Here is a 24,349-nt window from a genome sequence, read left to right on the forward strand (position 1 = left end):
CCACTATACCACCAACGCTACATGCTGATACTTCTTGGCGCAAACTTACTTCCTCCCTCCAAAAGACACACATACATCCCCATAAAATAATTCAACAGCAACTGCATGCACAGTCTCTGTGGCACAATCGGTTGGAGCCCACCCAGGGACAGCCTTGCCTTTTGCATTCAACAGTTGTCCAAAAAGAACCGCAGATAGCCATGTAGAATCATCTCTTTCTCTCTCTGGGCTTGAACCATCAACCTTTCGGTTAACAGCCGAGCACACTAACTGAATGCACCACAGAGACTGTGCACACAGTTGTTGCTAAACGATTTTATGTGGATGCATGTGTGTCTTGTGGAGGGAGGAAAAAAGTCTGCTCCAAGAAGTTTAACGCCACTTTAAACAAAACCTGTATATATCAAATTTCTACATATTTCTATGATCCTTTCATGATGACAAAGGCCAGAAAGAAGTAGGCAAAGGAGTGCCCATTTTTCCGTATGGCTAAGCGGTCTCACTCACTTTTTCCTACAACGAAGCATCTGCTGTACAGCAGCAGAGTGGTGCAGCGGAAGCGTGCTGAGCCCATAACCCAGAGGTTGATGGATCGAAACCATCCTCTGCTAGGTGTACTTTCGTTTTTACACCTTGTTTTACCACATGGGCTAATCAGTGGCCATAGCCCCGTAAGAGAAAGTGTCATTAGGGCCTTGCTGTAACATAGATAGTAGTGTAACTATTTCAACTAATTTACCCTTCTTAAACTCGAAGGTTATATACAAACGTAAGCAGAGTGGTGCAGTGGAAGTGTGCTGGGCCCATAACCCAGAGGTTGATGGATCGAAACCATCCTCTGCTAGGCATGATTTAATTTTTGCACCTCGCTTTATCGCATGGGCAAAACGGTTTCCATAGCCCTGTAAGAGAAAGTGTAATAAGGGCCCTGCCGTAACATAGATATTAGGGTAGCTAAGGCTACTCCTGGGCCTTTCTTGTAGTTGAAGAGATGAGTGAACTGCGACACCACACTAAAAAAAAAAAAAAAAAGCAAACAGCGAAGCTTTCCCATATTGGAGCATTGGATTTGGTAAAGTCTTAAGCCAATGTGTTGTAAGACACAAGTAAGCTTTAGGTTAGCAGGAATGGTTGCATGGCCACCTAGCTTTTCATCCTTACCACCCTTGCCCTGGAATCTTCCAGACTTCAAATTGCTGTCCTTTACTGTGTGTGTTACACCAGCATCATCCAGGGGGGCACATGATCTTTCTGAAGTCTTGAATTGAAGCCTGTAAGCAGTATCACCATGTGTCCCTGCTTTCATCAAGCAAATTAGGCAGATAAGCAAGCTCATTTTTCTCTTGGGTATATCACAATGGTACATGCTAGGCTGGCTTCAGCATGTACCATTGGTGGTACAGTGGTGAGCATAGCTGCCTTCCAAGCAGTTGACCTGGTTTTGATTCCTGGCCAATGTATGTGAGGTTGATTTTGACATCCTACAAATCCCTTCGCAAGCTCATTTTTCTCTTGGGTATATCACAATGCTACATGCTAGGCTGGCTTCAGCATGTAGCATTGGTGGTACAGTGGTGAGCATAGCTGCCTTCCAAGTGTAACGATCGGTGTAACACAGAGAGGGTCTGATTACCGGTGATCTGCAGTATCACCGAGAATGCAGAATATACCCGATTATTGATGATCTGCAGTATCACCGATAATCAGATATATATTCTAACCTCTGGACACCTGAAGGATAAGAGTGTTTTGGTGTAGCAGTAATACTTTGAGTATTGCACCTTAGGAGAAGGTACAGAAGCAGTAAGGAGTACTGCACAGAACTAAGTTCCTTCAGAATGCCTAGACCCTCCCGGGGGAGGAGCTAGGCTGAGGGTAGGAAGGACAGAACGTGAGTGACACCAAAGAGAGGGTGTCACTAACAGGTCTGGGAACTGCCTCTAACAGTAAGGCCAGTTCTCGAGGTCGGGCAATCCAGGTCGTTAACACACAGACAGATATGGTACAGATTCAGGAGACAGATAGGGAATCCAATTAACAGGCAGGGTTTAGCACCGGAGTATCAGAATAGCGTGGTACTGAATCAAGAGGCAAATACAGAGTCCAGGAACGAGCAGAGTTTGGCAACAGGATATCAGAGATAGCAAGGTACAGAATCAGAGTTCAGCAGGATAGTCAGGCAGGCAGAAGGTAATAACAAATAATACAGCTCAATATTCCTAATGCTAAGGTGTGAGGTCCGTGATCGTCAACACCTTTGGAAACTATGCTAGAACACAGATACAGACAAGGCCTGAGTGCTACCACGTAGTGATCGCAACGCCAGACACCAGAGGAATGACCAGCACCCAGTATATATACACCAGTGCTCTCCAGCACCTCCCTTAAGTGCTGGACCAATGAAAGTTGCTGCAATTGTCAGCTGACCGTCCTGGTCAGCTGACCCTCCTCTGACTGCCATAAAGGCCCTGCCTCTCTGCGCGCGCACGCGTCCTCCTAAACCAGTATGGACTATCAGTCCCAGCCACACCAGTCATGTTTTGTAATGTTGTTGCAGTATGGGATGCGGAATCCGCCGCCACGCTGTCTGAGGGTGCGGCGTTTCCTCCGCATCCCGCCCCACTGAGAGAAGCAGGCCTATGCGTACAAACCGCCGCGTCAGATGCGGCGGTTTCTCCGCGCTCTGCTATGCCAGACGCGGAAACAGCCGCCTCATCCTGCATCCATGCGGCGGCTTTTCCGCGTTTCTTCACACCAAGCAGTTGACCTGGGTTTGATTCCTGGCCAATGTATGTGAGGTTGCTTTTGACATCCTACAAATCCCCAAGCAAGCTTATTTTTCTCTTGGGTATATCACAATGCTACATGCTAGGCTGGCTTCAGCATGTAGTATTAGTGGTACAGTGGTGAGCATAGCTGCCTTCCAAGCAGTTGACCTGCGTTCAATTCCTGGCCAATGTATGTGAGGTTGATTTTGACATCCTACAAATCCCTTAGCAAGCTCATTTTTCTCTTGGGTATATCACAATGGTACATGCTAGGCTGGCTTCAGCATGTAGCATTGGTGGTACAGTGGTGAGCTTAGCTGCCTTCCAAGCAGTTGACCTGGGTTCGATTCCTGGCCAATGTATGTAAGCTGGCTTTTGACATCCTACAAATCCCTGGAAGACAAGACAGGAGGAGGGAGGGATTACAGTCCTTGATTGATGTATACACATGCAAGATGTTATAAAGCAGTTTAGGCCTGCAATTTAGCATTCAATGTGATTTCTGCCCTTAAAACACTGCTTTGCGTCAAATCTAGATTTTTTTTTCCGGGACTTTTGACATCTATCCCACTCAACCATGTCACCCTCCAGGTATTAGACCCCTTGAAACATCTTTTTCATCACTTTTCTGGCCAGCATAATTTTTTCTAATTTTCCAAGTTCGCCTCCCCTATCGCGGTTCGCGAACGTTCGCGTGAACCGAGCTTTCGCGAACCTAAAATCGGAAGTTCGGGCCATAACTATCTACCATGCATGAGTAAACAGTCGTTTTTCCATTACATAATTGTTTGTCCTTCTGAGAAGGCAAGTAATTACGCTTCTCATATAGAATGTAATGAATAGCGGAGAGGCCGCCGCGCGGTCTGGCGGCGGGGCGGCTGTCTCCGCGTTCAGACCGGCGGTTTCCGCACAGCAACATGTGTCTGGTTTGTCTGGGCCTTCTAGTGCACACAGATGGAGAGCCAGAAGACAGGACCTTTATGCCAGCAGGAGAGGTATCAGCTGATCAGGACGATCAGCTGATCTCAGCAGAACTCCTGATTGGTTGAGTGGCTGGGGGCGGCACTGCGGAGCGCTGTAGTATATATAGATCTTGCTTGTCAGTTGCTGGTTGTCTGCCATTGCGAATACTTAAGTGTGAGCACTCAGACCAGTCACATCTTACAGTGTGTTAGAACCAGCCGGAGCTGGGAATTCACACTTAGCCAGAATCCGCTTGATCTCTATTGTATTATTGTATTGTTATTATCTAGACTAGTTCCAGGGTGTTGAGACCAAGGACCTCATACCTAAGATTAGGAACTGTGTTACCTCTGTTATTATCTAGACTAGTTCCAGGGTGTTGAGACCAAGGACCTCACACCTAAGATTAGGAACTGCGTTACCTCTGTTATTATCTAGACTTGTTCCAGGGTGTTGAGACCAAGGACCTCACACCAAGATTAGGAACTGTGTTTCCTCTGTTATCATCTAAACTAGTTCCCGGGTGTTGAGACCAAGGACCTCACACCCCATACTAGTATTGTGCTATACGGATATCTGTTATGACCTCTGGCTCTGATGACCTCTCTCTTGCTTTCTGATTCGGTACCTCTGCCTATCTGTCTACCAGTTGCCAACCTTGCCTGTACCCAGTTACCGAATCAGCTTTCTGTCACTGTACCTTATCTGCTCGTGTGTTGCCGACCTGGCCTGTCTGACCCTTCTGACTGTCACTCATCCCTCGAGTGATCAGTCTGTCTGTATTACCCGTGACACTAATCCACCAGGTGTCAGTTAGCTGCAAGGACCTCCTGCTCCTCAGAGAGTCCTTCCTGCAGTCCGGCCAGTGGCCTCTACCCCTAGGAGTCCACTGGCTGTAGTACAGTCTGATTCCCAATCCATCAGGGAATCACAGGCTGCAATATTATCTCTATCCGCTTAAAGGTGGTCACTGGCTGCAGTAGTATCTGTGTCTCTCGCTCCACTGGAGATAGCCTTACAGTTGCACCAAGCACTTACACTCTTTAGGTGTCCAGAGGTTAGTCATACTTGTATTATTGGTGATTCTGCAGATCACCCATAATCAGGTATACATCTGTATTGTTGGTGATTCTGCAGATCATCAATAATCAGATACTCTCTGTGTGCTGACACCAATCGTTACATAGACAACATCTAGTAGTATCATATAATCAAGGGCACCTTCACCAGTGTTTTTTAGTATGTTTTATTGTATGGTTGCTCTGCTCCTTAGTTTTGCCCTCTGTCACTTGTTGTCTGATGCAAAAAGGACCTGCGTCGCCTGCAATTAGTGCAGAATGCTGCTGCCAGATTGCTAACAAACCAGCCTCGCCACTGTCACATTACACCGATCCTTCGCTCACTGCACTGGCTACCAGTAGAATGGAGAATACTCTTCAAGATTGGACTGCTGACATTCAAATCCCTGCACAGTCTGGGCCCTGGATACATGAAGGGCTTGCTGAAGCTGCACCACACCTCCCACAACCTCAGATCAGCAAGTTCTATAAACTTGGTCACTCCCAGAGTGCACCTCAAAAAATCTGGAGACAGAGCCTTCTGTCATGCTGCCCCTACTCTTTGGAACTCCCTGCCACACCCAGTAAAGACAACACCATCCCTGGAGCTATTCAAATCTAGACTGAAAAGCCACCTGTTTAGCCTGGCATTTCCGGACTTATAAAATTCTTCCTCTGTACCACGATGGTCTGAGCCATGCTTATGCGCTTTGAGTCCTACGGGAGAAAAGCGCTTTATAAATGTTATTTGTTGTTGTTGTTGTTGATGCAGATGTTGAGATAGCACACGCTGGAAATGAACTCAAGAGAGTCTTCTGGGTTTTCATTGGTCAAGATGCAACTCCTCTCTTCACTGATGTAAGCTGTGAAACTCATTTTTTTTGCACACATGCATCAGTTTACATTTGTTTACACTTTCACTAAATGTTACAGCTAAATCTTAGAAATTAGTGTTCATAAATGTTTTGTACACATTTATGCCATAATGTTTGTTTTCATGTGCTTGACAAAGAGAACACAGTGTGGCCCTCAAACAACTATCACATTATTTATTGTTAAGTAGAAAAGAATCCAGGAGCAACACACTGTTTTGCAGGTATAAAACATCCATGTCAGGAATATAGCCGCTAGTTATGAGGCTGATAATGTTGGGGATAATAACGGAATATATTTCTGTCCTGTTTCTGTCTACTGGGTAAAACCTCAGATGTGTATTGTGCTTGGGAGTAATTGGTCACCTGGCCAGAGTAAACTGAAGTCTAATGTAATTCTGTATGTAGATGTCCATTACCTCTGCCCCATTGTCCAGCAGGGGAAACTGTGTCTACTGCTAATTAGCTACCAATTGAGGAAGAATAGGCTGGTCGGCATGGCTTTTGAGTCTGGTGTCAGCCATTGTCCCATTATACAAGGCAAGCCTGCCAGAGTATTGGGGACAGGGGGAAGCTGACACCTGAAGGTTTGAAATGTACATGACAGCCTACCGGATATTTAATTATTGGTGGAGGTGTAAACGATACCCTGTAAATTACATTTATTGGAAGGGGGTTGGAAATCTCTGCAGACTTTAAGAGCTGAGACAGGAAATCTTTGATGCTAGGAAATAATGGGAGGAAGCCTTAATCAAGTTCTCACCTGGAGTTGAAAGCCTCACTTCACAATCTTTTGATGTATAGACTTTTACCTGGAAATGGAATATGTCTGAGATTTAATTAAAAACTAGTTCCTCCCCTCCTCGAGGAAGTTGCAGCCTCCAGGCGTATCACACAGTATAAAACCGCAGCTAGGATAGCCACAACTTGTAGTTCTTGGAGGTAGCTCACACGGCTAGAACTAACCTGGTTCCTGACCAGAAGTGCGTACTCCTGCAACAACGCCAGATCGATACGCTGGTACGTTTATTTCCCCGTTTATTTTGGTAAGCAAAATCGCTTTGTGTGTATTTTTGTAACTTTTACTTTTGTAACTTTTTTATTTAGTTTTTTGTAATCTTTTGTATATATTAAGTTCTGCATTGTTCCACGTTTTTATGGAATATTAAATCGTTATTTAATAAGCCTGACTTCTGCTGTACTAAACTAACACTCATAGCCTAGAAGAGACTGAAGTGTAACCGTGTATAAGTTTCATGCCTAATTGTACGCTTGAGCAACACTACCGTATGAGATTGTAATTGCATTGTGTGTATGAGGCACTTCTGCGCTCGACAGCCGAGTGGGAAGTCTAACAGTATCGTTCGGAACGACTGTTAGTGGTTTTGCTGCACGACAGTGTAACTTGCATTACAAATCAGTGCCTGATTGTGCTGTGTTACTGTACAACTGTACTGCGTGTGTGGGTGCGTGGCGTTCCCGTATTCGGCCTAAGCGCTAAGCTGACCCGAATACGAAAACGCAGAGTGCGCGTTGAGCCCTCGACAGCTGAGTGGACGTGTCTAGCAATGGCTAGTGGTGGCAGTGGGAAGTGTTTGAGGGGTCCCAGCCTGGTTTGTAGCTTAAATAAGGCTGTTCCCCGCTTAATCTGGTCAAACCCGCAGTCGGGAACCGTATACGCAGGCGTGCCGCGGGCCGGTTCCTGACAATCCACATCTTTAATTCAATTTTCAATTAAAACAATATGCAGCATAGAGTAAAACCATATACTTATCGGTACATGCAGTATAACAGTAGGTGCGGAGGATGGTCAATGATTTTTTCGCCCTACGATGTGGGCTTTACTAAAGACTGTATGACCCCTCCCTATCCGCACAAAGTACCCTTATATATTAAATGCCACACCTCCCAAATGATAAATTAACCAATGAGCAATACCCACATACCTGATGGCAAACGACCAACACCTGAACTCCATTAAGCTCTTTGCACGGTTTGTTCTGTGCTACATCAAATTACAGACAGCTGTGATACTTTCCACGTCATTTCCTCGGCCCCAACGTGGCATGGAGCACCTATCACAAAACAATTCCGCCATACATGGAGTGCAGAACCTAGCCCCTCTTTCACATAATACAACTAGGGCAGGAACACATAACTTTGTACACCTGCCATATTCCGTCATAATTGGCAATAGGTCACTTACACTTAATGTGACGCAATGGTCGCCTAGCGTTCCATAGCACCATGTTGTTGCCAACTATGAATTTACAGGCAGGCTTTTAATTCCTTCAATAATTACTGCAACAAAATGGTCGCTTAGTGTTGAAAAACACCATCTAGTGGGCAAATAAGGATTTACAGCCTGGCATCCAATATATAGGGAAGCATGAAATAGGAACATACATACCACAAAACCTAAATATAACAAATACATATCACGATCACTGTTAAAAAGACATATTATTAGTGCACCCCAAGAACCAAATCCATGTGATGAAAAACATTTTTTCTCTATTTTTTCTTGGAGGACTATATACCATATTCAGTATCACATTGAAAAATGAACATGCATAGATACACATGAACATATACATCTATACATTTTGATATGGTTGGATATGAGAGACCTCAAACTTGCAGGAAGGAAGGGACTCCAACCCTTACGCAAAATATCATGGGTCACCTAAAATAGCCATAATGCAAAAAGCAGTTTTCACAAGAAAGAGAAAATAAATTGAGCATACACTGTACTGTCAACCCATATCACAAAACCAAACATAACCAATTATCCAATGGACCTCAAAATATGCCAAGAGTGGAGGGAGACACCCCTACCTATCCCCTGAGCCATACATCAAAGGTTCAGGACTAATATAATTAATCAAGAGAAAACGGATGAAGGAATGGTCACCACATATGTATCCCTAGTCACAAACCTATTTCTGGGCCCACTCGAAAGGTGCCTAAGTGGGTGTCAACATCCCCTACTTTTTTGCACCACCTATCTTGGTGTCGCCCAAGAAGATGTGACATGTAGAGGCTGGGGACATACACGATATATATCAACATGAAGAAAAAGGGAATACTGTCCCAACGTTCAACCGCAATAGGGCAGTATATTTCACTAGAAGATGCCCACATCATTCCTATTGTTGAAGCCAGATGGACCATCTGAACCCAATCTCATGATCTACTTGCTTTCAAATGTAAAAGCTCTATTTCCCTATCAACTCCCCAAACCCCCACCCAACAACATGTAACTTTACCCACCCCAAAGAAACTTAAACACTCTGGATTAGCCCCATGTTTTCTTGCATATGGTCAATAAGTCTCTTTGCACCCTTTCCATTTTCAATAGATTTATAATGTTCATTAAACCTCTCCTTCATAGGTCTGGTGGTTTTGCCAATATATATGAACATGTTACTGCATACACAACCATTTCAGCCCTGCAATTGAAAAAATGATTTAACCTGTAAGTCCTACCCAGATGAATAAAACACTTGCCATTTTTTAGTTGACTACAATATCCACAAGTCCCACATCAAAAATTGCCCAACAATTTAGTTTGATTCAGCCAAGTCCGACTTTGTGGGGTTTTAAATGCGCTTTTTACTAACTGGTCTTTCAAATTCCTGCATCTCTCGAAATGGGGGATTTGAACATTTTCCCCTCAACAAGGGTTCAGATTTTAAGAGACTCCAATGTATTCTAATAGTACTGGCAATATGTTCTCCCAGCGGTGAGTGCGAAAAATGCGTAAAGAATCCATCTCTATTCCCTTTTTTACTTGGATGTAACAGCAAGGCCCTATCCATACTTTCCACACGTTCAAAAGGCTGATGTCAGTACTTTCTCCCATACCCCTGTTTTGCAAATCCTCCCTTAATCTCCAACATGTGTTGTCTACAGGTATTTTACTCCATATTCTTTCTCTTTATACGTATCACTTGCCTGTATGGTAAGCTGTTTTTTAATCTTGTCGGATGGTAGTTGTCCCGGTGCAAGACCATATCCGATGCAGTAGCGTTCCTAAAGGTCTTAGTAACCAATCTATTGTCCACCACCTCAATCTTCAAGTCTAAGAACTCCAACGCTGTACCACCCTAGATTGATGTCATTACAGTTTAGGGTATCCACCCATTCTGTAAATTCCTCTTGGCCCAGAGGCAGACCTGAGCACCTCCCCCCCCCCCCCCCCCCCGGAAAACACCTGATCGGGCTCCCACTGTCCCATGAAGAGGTTGGCAAATTATGGGGTCACAGGGGTTCTCATTGCAGTGCCAACCTCCTGATGGAACCAGCTGCCATCGAATAGGAACTATCACATTATTGCATGGGAAACCCTGAGTGAATATAGAACCTAAAGAACCAAGTTGCCCTCCAAGGTGCAAGTAAGAAACTCTTCTCACTAGTATAAACAGTCCCCTATGTCATACTGTAGTATTTCACCAGAAAGAAGAAAAAAGAATCAAAACCTGTCTCAATTCAAACATTCGACATGATTGTTAGTGATCCTGTAACAGCACATGAATAATCACACAACACATAATCGCTCTTGCAGTGCATTTAAAGAAAACCTGTAACGAGAAAAACCTCCCCTGGGGGGTACTCACCTCGGGTGGGGGAAGCCTCCGGATCCTATTGAGGCTTCCCCCATCCTCCTCGGTCCCATGGCAGCAGAGAAATCCTCCCGGAACAGCGGGGATGTAAATATTTACCTCCCGGGCTCCAGGCGCAGTATTGGCTCTCCGCCTCGGAGATAGGCGAAAATAGCCGATCGCTGTCGGACCGCTCTACTGCGCAGGCGCAAGTCTCCTGCACCTGCGCAGTAGAGCGGACCCGACGTAGATCGGCTATTTTCGCCTATCTCCGTGCAGAGAGCCGCAACAGCGCCCCCGCTGGAGCCAGGAAAGGTAAATAAATCAGCGCTTGTCGAGGGAGGATTCCAGGACACTTCGGGGGAACCAGCGCTGGACTGCCTGCAGCTACAGCGGAGGGGGAAGCCTCACTGGGACCCTGAGGCTTCTCCCTCCCGAGGTGAGTACCCCCAGGGGAATTTTTTTTTGTTACAGGGTCTCTTTAAAAAAATGCAGCATTCAAATCATCATCAAAAGTACAAGTGTGCACAAATCCTTCACTTTCAAGGCAGTAACACTGAGCATTTCATCCTTGTAGCTCAAACTATAAAATTAAAATACCCATTTAGGTCTTTCTAGACTTCCATCTGCTGTTATAGAGATTGCATGTGAAAATGTTTACAAAGAATGCGGTTTCAAAATTCAGGAAAAGATAAGTCAGTCTTGAGAAAGTTATTTATGGATTTCCTGCATGGTTATTTTATTATTAAAAGGCAAGTGTATTAGAAACAGTAAGCAGAAATATATATATATATATATATATATATATATATATGTATCGCTAATATTATATATGTGAACAGTGGCATACCTAGGGCATTTGACACCCGGTGCTGGGTATTAAAAGACACCCTCCCCGCCAAAAAAAGAAAAAAAAAGCGACTGTGTAGGCCAGGTGTAGGCTCCCCCCCTAAAGTTGGCCTCAGTATAGGTAGCTAACAAAATAACAAAGAATGGGTGCGGCTATAACCTGCGGCAAACGTGGGCGTGACCATGACCGGATGAGGGCGGAGCTAACTGTAATTTAAAGTGAACCTGGGATGAGAGTGATATGGAGGCTGCCATATTTATTTCCTTTTAAACAATAGGCAGCCCTGCTGATCTATTTGGCTGCAGTAGTGAACTGAATTACACCAGAAACAAGCATGTAGCTAATCTTGTCAGTTCTGACAATATTGTCAGAAACCCCTGACCTGCTGTATGCTTGTTCAGGGTCTATGGTTGAAATAATTAGAGGCAGAGGACCAGCACGGCAGCCAGGCAACTGGTATTGCTTAAAACGAGATAAATATGGCACCCTCAATATTATTTTCACATCGGGTTCACTTTAAAAGACAGTGGGCTCAAGTTTTGGTGACCCTTTCCCCAGAAAATTCACATAATTGTGCAGGTTTTCTCAAGAAATTACACGTACTGTGAGCAAATTTGCCCAGAAATCACGTTCAATCATGTCGGCAGATTTGACCAGAAAACATGTTCAATCTTGTCGGCAGATTTGCCCAGAAAATACATACAATCATGTCGGCAGATTTGCCCAGAAAATACATGCAATCATGTCGGCAGATTTGCCCAGAAAATACGTGCAATCATGTCGGCAGATTTGCCCAGAAAATACATGCAATCATGTAGCAGATTTGCCCAGAAAATACATGCAATCATGTCAGCAGATTTGCCCAGAAAATGCATGCAATCATGTCGGCAGATTTGCTCAGAAAATACATGCAATCATGTCGGCTGATTTGACCAGAAAATACATGCAATCATGTGGAAGATTTGACCAGAAAATACATGCAATCATGTGGCAGACCTGGCCAGAAAACACTTCAATCATGTAGCAAACCTGGCCAGAAAATACATGCAATCATGTAGCAGACCTGGCCAGAAAATACATGCAATCATATCGGCAGATTTGACCAGAAAATACATGCAATCATATGGAAGATTTGACCAGAAAATACATGCAATCATGTGGCCAACCTGGCCAGAAAACACTTCAATCATGTAGCAGACCTCTTGTCCCGGCCTCTGTCCGGCGTGCAGCTCCCACGATCCTCTGCAGCCAGCCAGCAACTGAAACTCCTGCGTTGAGAGCAGGGCTACGGGAAAATGGCGCCCGAAGTCCTGCACTACAGACTCAGCCTTCAGAGTAGGGCTTCAGATGCCATTTTACTGTAGCCCTGCTCTGCCGCTGTTGGAGCTGCGGGCTGCTGCTGTCAGTGAACTGACACGGCATCTATTAGATGCCGAAAGTCAGTTCACGCTGGGGAGTGCTTTAGGGGTGCTTGGAGAATTTTAGGGAGTGCTTAAGCACCCAAAGCACCCTCCTGGCGCCGCCACTGCCCCAGTATAGCTAGTATAGTTGCCCCCAATATAGCTAGTATAGTTGCCCTCAGTGTAGGTAATATAGTTGCCCCCAGTGTAGCTAGTATAGTGCCCCCCCCAGTGTAGCTAGTATAGTGGCCCCCAGTGTAGCTAGCATAGTGGCCCCAAGGTAGCTAGTAAAGTGGCCCCCAGTGTAGCTAGTATAGCGGTCCCCAGTGTAGTTAGTATATTGACCCCCCTCATATAGCTGCCCCTAGTGTAGGTAGTATAGTGGCCCCCAGTGTAGCTAGTATAGTGGCCCCCATTGTAGCTAGTATAGTGGCCCCCCAGTGTAGCTAGTATAGTGGCTCACCCAGTGTAGCTAGTACAGTGCCCCCCCCAGTGTAGCTAGTATAGTGCCCCCCCAGTGTAGCTAGTATAGTGGCCCCCATTGTAGCTAGTATAGTGGCCCCCCCAGTGTAGCTAGTATAGTGCCCCCCCCCCCAGTGTAGCTAGTATAGTGGCCCCCCAGTGTAGCTAGTATAGTGCCCCCCTCCCCGAGAATAGCTAGAAGGAGGGGTGAAAGGGACAGCGGCAGGGAGGGGGGACACGTGCCTCTTCTGCGCCTTCAATGCCGTGACCAGCATTGGAGGCGCAGAGAAGGCACGTGACGGCGATGCAGCGTTCCAGCAGCTGGAACGCGGAAGTGTAGTGAGTATTCTCTGCCTGCCCGCCCTGCCTGTTTGGTGCCCGCTGCCCCTGCTGGCCGCATTTTGGAGAGGAAGGTATTCAGAAGGAGGGGACCCAGGTGAGGGAGGGGGGGGGATATGTCCCTGTCACCCCTCCTTCTAGCTCTGCTCTTCCCCTCCTTCTCTGCAATGGGGGGTAGTGGTGACCCCCCCCCCTGGCTGTCAGTCACCCTGGGTGCCACGCCCCCCTGTCCCTAATGGTAGGAACTGTTAATGGTAAGGTTCTCTAACTTTGCACAGTTAGTCACTGGGTGACTGGGATTAATGTTCACAAAAGTGGGTGGAGTCTACAAAAGTTAATCAAAATTCATCTATTGATTTTAAAGAGAAATATTTAATTGCTGTCATTCTTGCACTGTTAATGGCACATGCAAATTATTGATGCCAAAGACCGCAGAGCTCACAAACTAGGTCATTGAGTAATTGAGTAATTGTAAGGTGGGGTTAGAAAAAGTGGGCGCAGCCAACACCAGCCAAATACATACCTGGGCAATGATGGGTCATCAGTGGGTCTCCACCCACTGGTACTGGGAAAATGTAAACTGCAGCCATTCTTACACTATTTATGTTTGGGTTCTCAAACTTTGCACAGTTGGCACTGGGTGACTGGGATTAATATTCAGAAGAGAGGGTGGAGCCTACAAAAACCAATCAAAATTCACCTATTGATTTTCAATGGGAATATTTAAATGCTGCCATTTTTGCACTGTTAATGGCACAAACCTATTATAGTTGGTCATTGGGTGACTGGGGTTCAAAATCAGAAAAGAGGTGGAGCCACAACCAATCAAATTTGTTTCATTTCAATGCAAATTATTGATGCCAAAGACCGCAAAGCTCACAAACTAGGAAACTGAGTAATTGTGTGTTAGGGTTAGAAAAAAATGTGCGGAGCCAACACCAGTTAGATACATACCTAGGCAACACCGGGCCATCAGCTAGTATATATATGTGTAAAATTTCTATCCTATTCTATAAAACCCCTGTGTCCCTGCATACTCTCCTGTCCGTGTCTGTACTTTTGCACTACTGCGCATGTGTAGCACCGGCGGCCGTGGGACAGGCAGAAGACGGGGGCGGGCAAGTGTGTGTGTTGTGCGCGGGCGGGCAAAGGGGGGGCACTGACATGCGGCGGTGGTGACAGGGGCGAGAGGCAAGGGAGATTGTGAGGGATGCCTAGAGCCCGTTATCGTAACGGGATTAGGCTTACTTGTATTAAAGTGACTATGAAGTGTCTATTTAGTCAAATTCCTTAACTGTTTCCAATACAAGCAACACTGTGTCCAAGATTCAATTTACATAATTAGTGGTGCTCGTAATGGCCAATTTTGAGTTCAGGTAAATTCGTTTTTCCGAAATTACGAGTAGAATCGGTATTAGCAAGACATTTTGAATCAGGATGATACCGTTTATTGGTTAACTTTGAGATAAATATATATAGTTACATAGTTATTTGGGTTGAAAAAAGACATACGTCCATCGAGTTCAACCAGAAAACAAAGTACAACACCAGCCTGCTCCCTCACATATCCCTGTTGATCCAGAGGAAGGCGAAAAATCTTTACAAGGCATGGTCCAATTGTCCCCAAAAGGGAAAAAAATTCCTTCCCTACTCCAGATAGCAATCAGATAAAATCCCTGGATCAACATCACTGGGCATTACCTAGTAATTATGGCCATGGATGCCTTTCAATTCAAGGAAAGCATCTAAGCCCCCTTTAAATGCTGATATAGAATTTGCCATAACTACTTCCTGTGGCAATGCATTCCACATCTTAATCACTCTTACTGTAAAGAACCCTTTCCTAAATAAATGGCTGAACTGTTTTTCCTCCATGCACAGATCATGTCCTCTAGTCCTTTGTGAAGGCCTATGGACAAAAAGCTCATCCGCCAAGCTTTTATATTGCCCTCTGATGGCAGGGAACACAGTGCAAAGGAGTGAGCACATGGGATGTCTGTGGGGCCCTGCTACTAAGTGTTTAACCACTTGAGGACCTAGGGCTTTACCCCCCTTAAGGACCGGCCACTTTTTTCCATTCAGACCACTGCAGCTTTCACGGTTTATTGCTCGCTCATACAACCTACCACCTAAATGAATTTTGGCTCCTTTTCTTGTCACTAATAAAGCTTTCTTTTGGTGCTATTTGATTGCTCCTGCGATTTTTACTTTTTATTATATTCATCAAAAAAGACATGAATTTTGGCAAAAAAATGATTTTTTTTAACTTTCTGTGCTGACATTTTTCAAATAAAGTAAAATTTCTGTATACATGCAGTGCGAAAAATGTGGACAAACATGGTTTTTATAAAAAAAAAAACCATTCAGTGTATATTTATTGGTTTGGGTAAAAGTTATAGCGTTTACAAACTATGGTGCAAAAAGTGAATTTTCCCATTTTCAAGCATCTATGACTGTTCTGACCACCTGACATGTTTCATGAGGGGCTAGAATTCCAGGATAGTATAAATACCCCCCAAATGACCTCATTTTGGAAAGAAGACATCCCAAAGTATTCACTGAGAGGCATAGTGAGTTTATAGAAGATATTAATTTTTGTCACAAGTAAGCGGAAAATGACACTTTGTGACAAAAAAAAAAAAAGTTTCAATTTCTTTTAACTTGCGACAAAAAAAAATGAAATCTGCCACGGACTCACCATGCCCCTCTCTGAATACCTTGAAGTGTCTACTTTCCAAAATGGGGTCATTTGTGGGGTGTGTTTACTGTCCTCGCATTTTGGGGGGTGCTAATTTGTAAGCACCCCTGTAAAGCCTAAAGGTGCTCATTGGACTTTGGGCCCCTTAGCGCAGTTAGGCTGCAAAAAAGTGCCACACATGTGGTATTGCCGTACTCAGGAGAAGTAGTATAATGTGTTTTGGGGTGTATTTTTACACATACCGATGCTGTTTGGGAGAAATATCTCTGTAAATGACAATTTTTTAATTTTTTTACACACAATTGTCCATTTACAGAGATCTTTCTCCCACTCAGCATGGGTATGTGTACAAATACACCCCAAAACACATTATACTACTTCTCCTGAGTACGGCAATACCACATGTGTGGCACTTTTTTGCACCCTAACTGCGCTAAGGGGCCCAAAGTCCAATGAGTTTAGGATTTCACAGGTCATTTTGAGAAATTTCGTTTCAAGACTACTCCTCACGGTTTAGGGCCCCTAAAATGCCAGGACAGTATAGGAGCCTCACAAATGACCCCATTTTAGAAAGAAGACACCCCAAGGTATTCCGTTAGTAGTACGGTGAGTTTATAGAAGATTTTATTTTTTGTCACAAGTTAGCGGAAAATGACACTTTGTGAAAAAAACCAAAAAAATCAATTTCCGCTAACTTGTGACAAAAAATAAAATCTTCTATGAACTCACCGTACTACTAACGGAATACCTTAGGGTGTCTTCTTTCTAAAATGGAGTCATTTGTGGGGTTCCTATACTGTCCTGGCATTTTAGGGGCCCTAAACCGTGAGGAGTAGTCTTGAAACAAAATTTCTCAAAATGACCTGTGAAATCCTAAAGGTACTCATTGGACTTTGGGCCCCTTAGCGCAGTTAGGGTGCAAAAAAGTGCCACACATGTGGTATCGCCATACTCGGGAGAAGTAGTACAATGTGTTTTGGGGTGTATTTTTACACATACCCATGCTGGGTGGGAGAAATAACTCTGTAAATGGACAATTGTGTGTAAAAAAATCAAAAGATTGTCATTTACAGAGGTATTTCTCCCACCCAGCATGGGTATGTGTAAAAATACACCTCAAAACACATTGTACTACTTCTCCCGAGTACGGCGATACCACATGTGTGGCACTTTTTTGCACCCTAACTGCACTAAGGGGCCCAAAGTCCAATGAGTACCTTTAGGATTTCACAGGTCATTTTTGTTTCAAGACTACTCCTCACGGTTTAGGGCCCCTAAAATGCCAGGGCAGTATAGGAACCCCACTAATGACCCCATTTTAGAAAGAAGACACCCCAAGGTATTCCGTTTGGAGTATGGTGAGTTCATAGAAGTTTTTAATTTTTTTGTCACAAGTTAGCGGAAATTGATTTTAATTGTTTTTTTCACAAAGTGTCATTTTCCGCTAACTTGTGACAAAAAATAAAATCTTCTATGAACTCACCATACTCCTAACGGAATACCTTTGGGTGTCTTCTTTCTAGAATGGGGTCATTTGTGGGGTTCCTATACTGCCCTGGCATTTTAGGGGCCCTAAACTGTGAGGAGTAGTCTTGAAACCAAATGTCGCAAAATGACCTGTGAAATCCTAAAGGTACTCATTGGACTTTGGGCCCCTTAGCGTACTTAGGGTGTAAAAAAGTGCCACACATGTGGTACTGCCGTACTCAGGAGAAGTAGTATAATGTGTTTTGGGGTGTATTTTTACACATACCCATGCTAAGTGGGAGAAATATCTCTGTAAATGACAATTGTTTGATTTTTTTTACACACAATTGTCCATTTACATAGAAATTTCTCCCACACAGCATGGGTATGTGTAAAAATACACCCCAAAACACATTATACTACTTTTCCTGAGTACGGCGGTACCACATGTGTGACACTTTTTCGCAGCCTAGGTGCGCTAAGGGGCCCAACGTCCTATTCACAGGTCATTTTGAGGCATTTGTTTTCTAGACTACTCCTCGCGGTTTAGAGCCCCTAAAATGCCAGGGCAGTATAGGAACCCCACAAGTGACCCCATTTTAGAAAGAAGACACCCCAAGGTATTCCGTTAGGTGTATGGCGAGTTCATAGAAGATTTTATTTTTTGTCACAAGTTAGTGAAAAATGACACTTTGTGAAAAAAAAAACAATAAAAATCAATTTCCGCTAACTTTTGACAAAAAATAAAATCTTCTATGAACTCGTCATACACCTAACAGAATACCTTGGGGTGTCTTTTTTTCTAAAATGGGGTCACTTGTGGGGTTCCTATACCGCCCTGGCATTTTACGGGCCCAAAACCATGAGTAGTCTGGAAACCAAATGTCTCAAAATGACTGTTCAGGGGTATAAGCATCTGCAAATTTTGATGACAGGTGGTCTATGAGGGGGCGAATTTTGTGGAACCGGTCATAAGCAGGGTGGCCTTTTAGATGACAGGTTGTATTGGGCCTGATCTGATGGATAGGAGTGCTAGGGGGGTGACAGGAGGTGATTGATGGGTGTCTCAGGGGGTGGTTAGAGGGGAAAATAGATGCAATCAATGCACTGGGGAGGTGATCGGAAGGGGGTTTGAGGGGGATCTAAAGGGTTTGGCCGAGTGATCAGGAGCCTACACGGGGCAAATTAGGGCCTGAACTGATGGGTAGGTGTGCTAGGGGGTGACAGGAGGTGATTGATGGGTGTCTCAAGGTGTGATTAGAGGGGGGAATAGATGCAAGCAATGCACTGGCGAGGTGATCAGGGCTGGGGTCTGAGGGCATTCTGAGGGTGTGGGCGATTGAGTGCCCTAGGGGCAGATAGGGGTCTAATCTGATAGGTAACAGTGACAGGGGGTGATTGATGGGTAATTAGTGGGTGTTTAGGGTAGAGAACAGATGTAAACACTGCACTTGGGAGGTGATCGGACGTCGGATCTGCGGGCGATCTATTGGTGTGGGTGGGTGATCAGATTGCCCGCAAGGGGCAGGTTAGAGGCTGATTGATGGGTGGCAGTGACAGCGGGTGATTGATGGGTGGCAGTGACAGGGGGTGATTGATGGGTGGCAGTGACAGGGGGTGATTGATGGGTGATTGATAGGTGATTGATGGGTGATTGACAGGTAATCAGTGGGTTATCACAGGGGAGAACAGATGTAAATATTGCACTGGCGAATTGATAAGGGGGGGTCTGAGGGCAATCTGAGTGTGTAGGCGGGTGATTAGGTGCCCGCAAGGGGCAGATTAGGGTCTGATCTGATGGGTAACAGTGACAGGTGGTGATAGGGGGTGATTGATGGGTAATTAGTGGGTGTTTAGAGGAGAGAATAGATGTAAACACTGCGCTTGGGTGGTGATCTGATGTCGGATCTGCGGGCGATCTATTGGTGTGGGTGGGTGATCAGATTGCCCGCAAGGGGCAGGTTAGGGGCTGATTGATGGGTGGCAGTGACAGGGGGTGATTGATGGGTGGCAGTGACAGGGGGTGATTGATGGGTGATTGACAGGTGATCAGTGGGTTATTACAGGGAAGGACAGATGTAAATAATGCCCTGGTGAATTGATAAGGGGGGGTCTGAGGGCAATCTGAGCGTGTAGGCGGGTGATTGGGTGCCCGCAAGGGGCAGATTAGGGTCTGATCTGATGGGTAACAGTGACAGGTGGTGATAGGGGGTGATTGATGGGTAATTAGTGGGTGTTTAGAGGAGAGAATAGATGTAAACACTGCGCTTGGGTGGTGATCTGATGTCAGATCTGCGGGCGATCTATTGGTGTGGGTGGGTGATCAGATTGCCCGCAAGGGGCAGGTTAGGGGCTGATTGATGGGTGGCAGCGACAGGGGGTGATTGATGGGTGGCAGTGACAGGGGGTGATTGATGGGTGATTGACAGGTGATCAGTGGGTTATTACAGGGAAGGACAGATGTAAATAATGCCCTGGTGAATTGATAAGGGGGGGTCTGAGGGCAATCTGAGTGTGTAGGCGGGTGATTAGGTGCCCGCAAGGGGCAGATTAGGGTCTGATCTGATGGGTAACAGTGACAGGTGGTGATAGGGGGTGATTGATGGGTAATTAGTGGGTGTTTAGAGGAGAGAATAGATGTAAACACTGCGCTTGGGTGGTGATCTGATGTCGGATCTGCGGGCGATCTATTGGTGTGGGTGGGTGATCAGATTGCCCGCAAGGGGCAGGTTAGAGGCTGATTGATGGGTGGCAGTGACAGGGGGTGATTGATGGGTGGCAGTGACAGGGGGTGATTGACAGGTGATTGACAGGTGATCAGTGGGTTATTACAGGGAAGGACAGATGTCAATAATGCCCTGGCGAATTGATAAGGGGGGGTCTGAGGGCAATCTGAGCGTGTAGGCGGATGATTAGGTGCCCGCAAGGGGCAGATTAGGGTCTGATCTGATGGGTAACAGTGACAGGTGGTGATAGGGGGTGATTGATGGGTGATTGATGGGTAATTAGTGGGTGTTTAGAGGAGAGAATAGATGTAAACACTGCGCTTGGGTGGTGATCTGATGTTGGATCTGCGGGCGATCTATTAGTGTGGGTGGGTGATCAGATTGCCCGCAAGGGGCAGGTTAGGGGCTGATTGATGGGTGGCAGTGACAGGGTGTGATTGATGGGTGATTGACAGGTGATTGACAGGTGATCAGGGGGGATAGATGCATACAGTACATGGGGGGGGGTCTGGGGGGAGTCTGGGGAGAATCTGAGGGGTAGGGGGGTGACCAGGAGGGAGCAGGGGGCAGGGGGGGGGGGGGATAAAAAAAAATAGCGTTGACAGATAGTGACAGGGAGTGATTGATGGGTGATTAGGGGGGTGATTGGGTGCAAACAGGGGTCTGGGGGGTGGGCAGGGGGGGGGGTCTGATGGGTGCTGTGGGCGATCTGGGGCAGGGGGGGGAAATCAGTGTGCTTGGTGCAGACTAGGGTGGCTGCAGCCTGCCCTGGTGGTCCCTCGGACACTGGGACCACCAGGGCAGGAGGCAGCCTGTATAATACACTTTGTAAACATTACAAAGTGTATTATACACTTTGTATGCGGCGATCGTCGGGTTAACATCCCGCCGGCGCTTCCGTATGGCCGGCGGGATGTTTCGGCGGGTGAGCGGCGCCAGGCGGAGGAGGAGGATCGCGTCACGGATGACGCGATTGCTCCGCCCATGCCCCTACAAGGACCGCCGCCATTTGTCAATACGGCGGTCCTTGCGGGGTCCACTTTCCGGCCGCCATTTGTTAATACGGCGGTCGGGAAGTGGTTAATTGCTTGCAGCTGAGCAGCATGGGAGCAGAGGAAAGCGGGGCCTATCAGAAGGATGGGTCTGAAGTTCTGCCCGGGGACAGCACCTGATTGGCTGAAGCGGCCTTTTAAGGAGCTGTGGTGTCGGTGGAGCTCACCTTTCTGGAGGAACAACCGCAGCATGGATTCCTGTCAGCGAGGATTTCTGTCCTCTACCGCCAAACCCAGAGACCATGTCTGCCCTTTTATAGAGTCTGCTGCAACGTGCTGAGCAGAGGGAGGGGAGGAGTAGCTGTTGCGCTCTCAAAGCGCCGTTAGCAGCCTCAGCATTCCTGGCGCTTCTTTCTCAGGCTGATATCTCTTTGCTGCAAGCTTCCCTGCCTTTTCGGAAGCCCGCCCGCCAGAAGAGGACCTTTTGTCAGTGGGCGAGGGGCATGCTTCTGGTGACAGTAGGCATGGGGGTGGCATGAAGAGAGAAGGAGGAGGTCAGGATCTGGGGTTCCAGGAGAAGAGTGACACGAAGACACTCCTGTCCGCCGCCTGAGCCAGCCCACATCCACGCCACCAGTCGCCGCAGAGCTAATGCTTCCAGACGAGGAGGGAGAAGCGCCCAATCCAGATGTGGGCAGAGGAGAGGTGGGAGAGAGCGTTTCAGGTCCCCGCAGCCTGCCTCTGCACCTGCATTATCATCACCTCACCAGCTGCCTCAGCAGGAGCTGGTGACTATTCAGGACGGACCCCTTCCAGCCAGCCGTGCAGATGGTGAGAATAATTTGCTAATGATTAATAAATTGGGTCATGTAGTTGGGTCCTTAGCTAAGGCCCTTTCTGGTTTGTCAAGGAGCCAGTAATTAGAGGCTGTCCAGTAGTGGTAGTGTATGGGCTGGCCAGACTGCTCCTTCTGCTCCTAATCTTTCTGTTCCTGTTATATAGACCGTTGTTTCACAATCAGCAGGGGGGCCTGTTAGGCCTGCTGGGGTATCAGAAACTGTGTTAAAGGAGGTATTGCCTTGTGAATTGTCCCCCTTGGGAAACCACCTATCGGTTGCTATAAAGGAAAAAATTTGGCGTGGCGAGTTCCTTGACCTCTTATCTCTCCTTCCTGCATCTAAAGAGTTTTTAAGTAGGTCTGATAAGAAGGGTGAGGATAGGTCTGAGGAAGATAGGCGTAGAGTCATTCCGAGGACCTTGCAAAACTGGTTGCAAGCGTTTTGTATTTTCGCTGCTGTTATGGGGAAAAAATACCTTGATAGGTGTTTGTGTTTATTCCAGCATGTCGATATCATATTGGAGGTGTATCGTAATTTTGGCGGCCTCGGATAGTACCTGTACGACGAGGCTTTTCGTCAAAAAATTTCAGTATTCCTGTCCTTGAAATGGGGCTCCAAGGATGTTGGCCTTTGGCTTAACCTTATTCGGCCCCAAAAGCCTCCACCAGTGTCGGTTAAACCTGCTGCAACAAACTTGCAGTCTTTTCACAAAGGGCTGTGTTTAGCTTTTAACGAGTCACAGTGCCGTTTTCTCTCACAGCGTGAATATAGGCACGAATGCAACTTTTGTGGGGGATCGCACTCTGCGAGTAGGTGTTTCAAGAAGCCTTCCACAAGCCAAGCTGCCCAGCCAGGCTCTCACAAGGGTCCTGACTCCTGTGATTCTGTCAGAAATGCACCCATGGTTAGAGGTGTACCCAAACCGTCAGATGGCGGTTTCGGCCCCAAAAGCCTCCACCAGTGTCGGTTAAACCTGCTGGAACAAACTTGCAGTCTTTTCACAAAGGGCTGTGTTTAGCTTTTAACGAGTCACAGTGCCGTTTTCTCTCACAGCGTGAATATAGGCACGAATGCAACTTTTGTGGGGGATCGCACTCTGCGAGTAGGTGTTTCAAGAAGCCTTCCACAAGCCAAGCTGCCCAGCCAGGCTCTCACAAGGGTCCTGACTCCTGTGATTCTGTCAGAAATGCACCCATGGTTAGAGGTGTACCCAAACCGTCAGATGGCGGCTCTGCTCCTGAAAGGCTTTGATAAGGGTTTTGAGGTACCACCCTACACCGCCTCTGGCTGTGTTTGGGTTGAGAATTTAGCCTCGGTTCACAGATTCCCGGAAGTTGCGGCTGATAAAATTGATAAAGAGATCAAGGAGGGCAGGGTGCAGGGCCCATTTGTAGAACCACCATTTCAATCTTTTAGGCTATCTCCTCTGGGAGTGGTACTGAAGAAGGAGCCTGGCTCTTTCAGGCTCATTCATCACCTATCATTCCCGGATGGTATGTCTTTAAATGATCAGACAGACAAGAGCGTGGCTTCAGTTTCGTATTCATCCTTTGATGAGGCACTGTCCTTGTTTCGTTCATTTGGGAAGTGTTCTCTATTGTTAAAGGTGGATGTGAAATCTCTATTTCGCTTGTCGCCGGTTCATCCTGATGGCTTCAACTCATTGGGATTTCAATTTAATGGTTTTTATTTTTATGACAAATGTCTCCCGATGGGATTTTCATTGTCATGCTTTTATTTTGAAGCTTTTTCATCATTCTTGCAGTGGGTTGTTTCATCTGTTGCATCATCAGCTGAAATAATTCATTACCTCGATGACTTCCTCAATATTGGAAGGGAGGGGAGCTCGGACTGTGAAGACACTTTAGGTGTTTTTTGTGATGTTGCCTCTCGTTTTGGCCTTCCTCTTGCGGAGCAGAAAACCGTTTTCCCATGCACTCGCCTGGAGTTCCTTGGGATCTGCATTGACACGCAGGTGATGGTTTTCTACCTTCCGGTTGCAAAAAATTTGTACATGCGCTTGTTGATTTCCCAGTTTTTGAAGGTAAAACTCTGTGAGATCCAGTCTCTTTTGGGCTTGTTATCATTTGCTTCCAGAGTCATCCCTATGGGCCGTGTCTTTTGTCGTCGGTTATCGTTCTTGACTGGGGGCCTGAAGTTTCCTTTTGTGCATGTCAGAATAGCCCAACAGGTAAAAGAGCATTTGGGCACTTGGGACAAGTTTTTGGAAAATTTCAACAGCTGATCCACTTGGCAATCTGAATTTGTTGATTCAGATGCCCTTGGTCTGCTTACAGATGCTTCCAGGGCC

The 24,349-nt window shown here is 46.2% G+C and overlaps 1 protein-coding gene across 2 annotated transcripts in view; it reads right to left on the reverse strand.

Moving 5' to 3' along the window:
* The window catches only part of TBXA2R (thromboxane A2 receptor), a 390,683-nt gene that overhangs the window by 305,297 nt on the left and 61,037 nt on the right, over positions 1-24,349 (reverse strand). The window lies entirely within an intron of this gene.

Source organism: Hyperolius riggenbachi, chromosome 1 (genome assembly GCF_040937935.1).
Source record: "Hyperolius riggenbachi isolate aHypRig1 chromosome 1, aHypRig1.pri, whole genome shotgun sequence".
NCBI lineage: Eukaryota > Metazoa > Chordata > Amphibia > Anura > Hyperoliidae > Hyperolius > Hyperolius riggenbachi.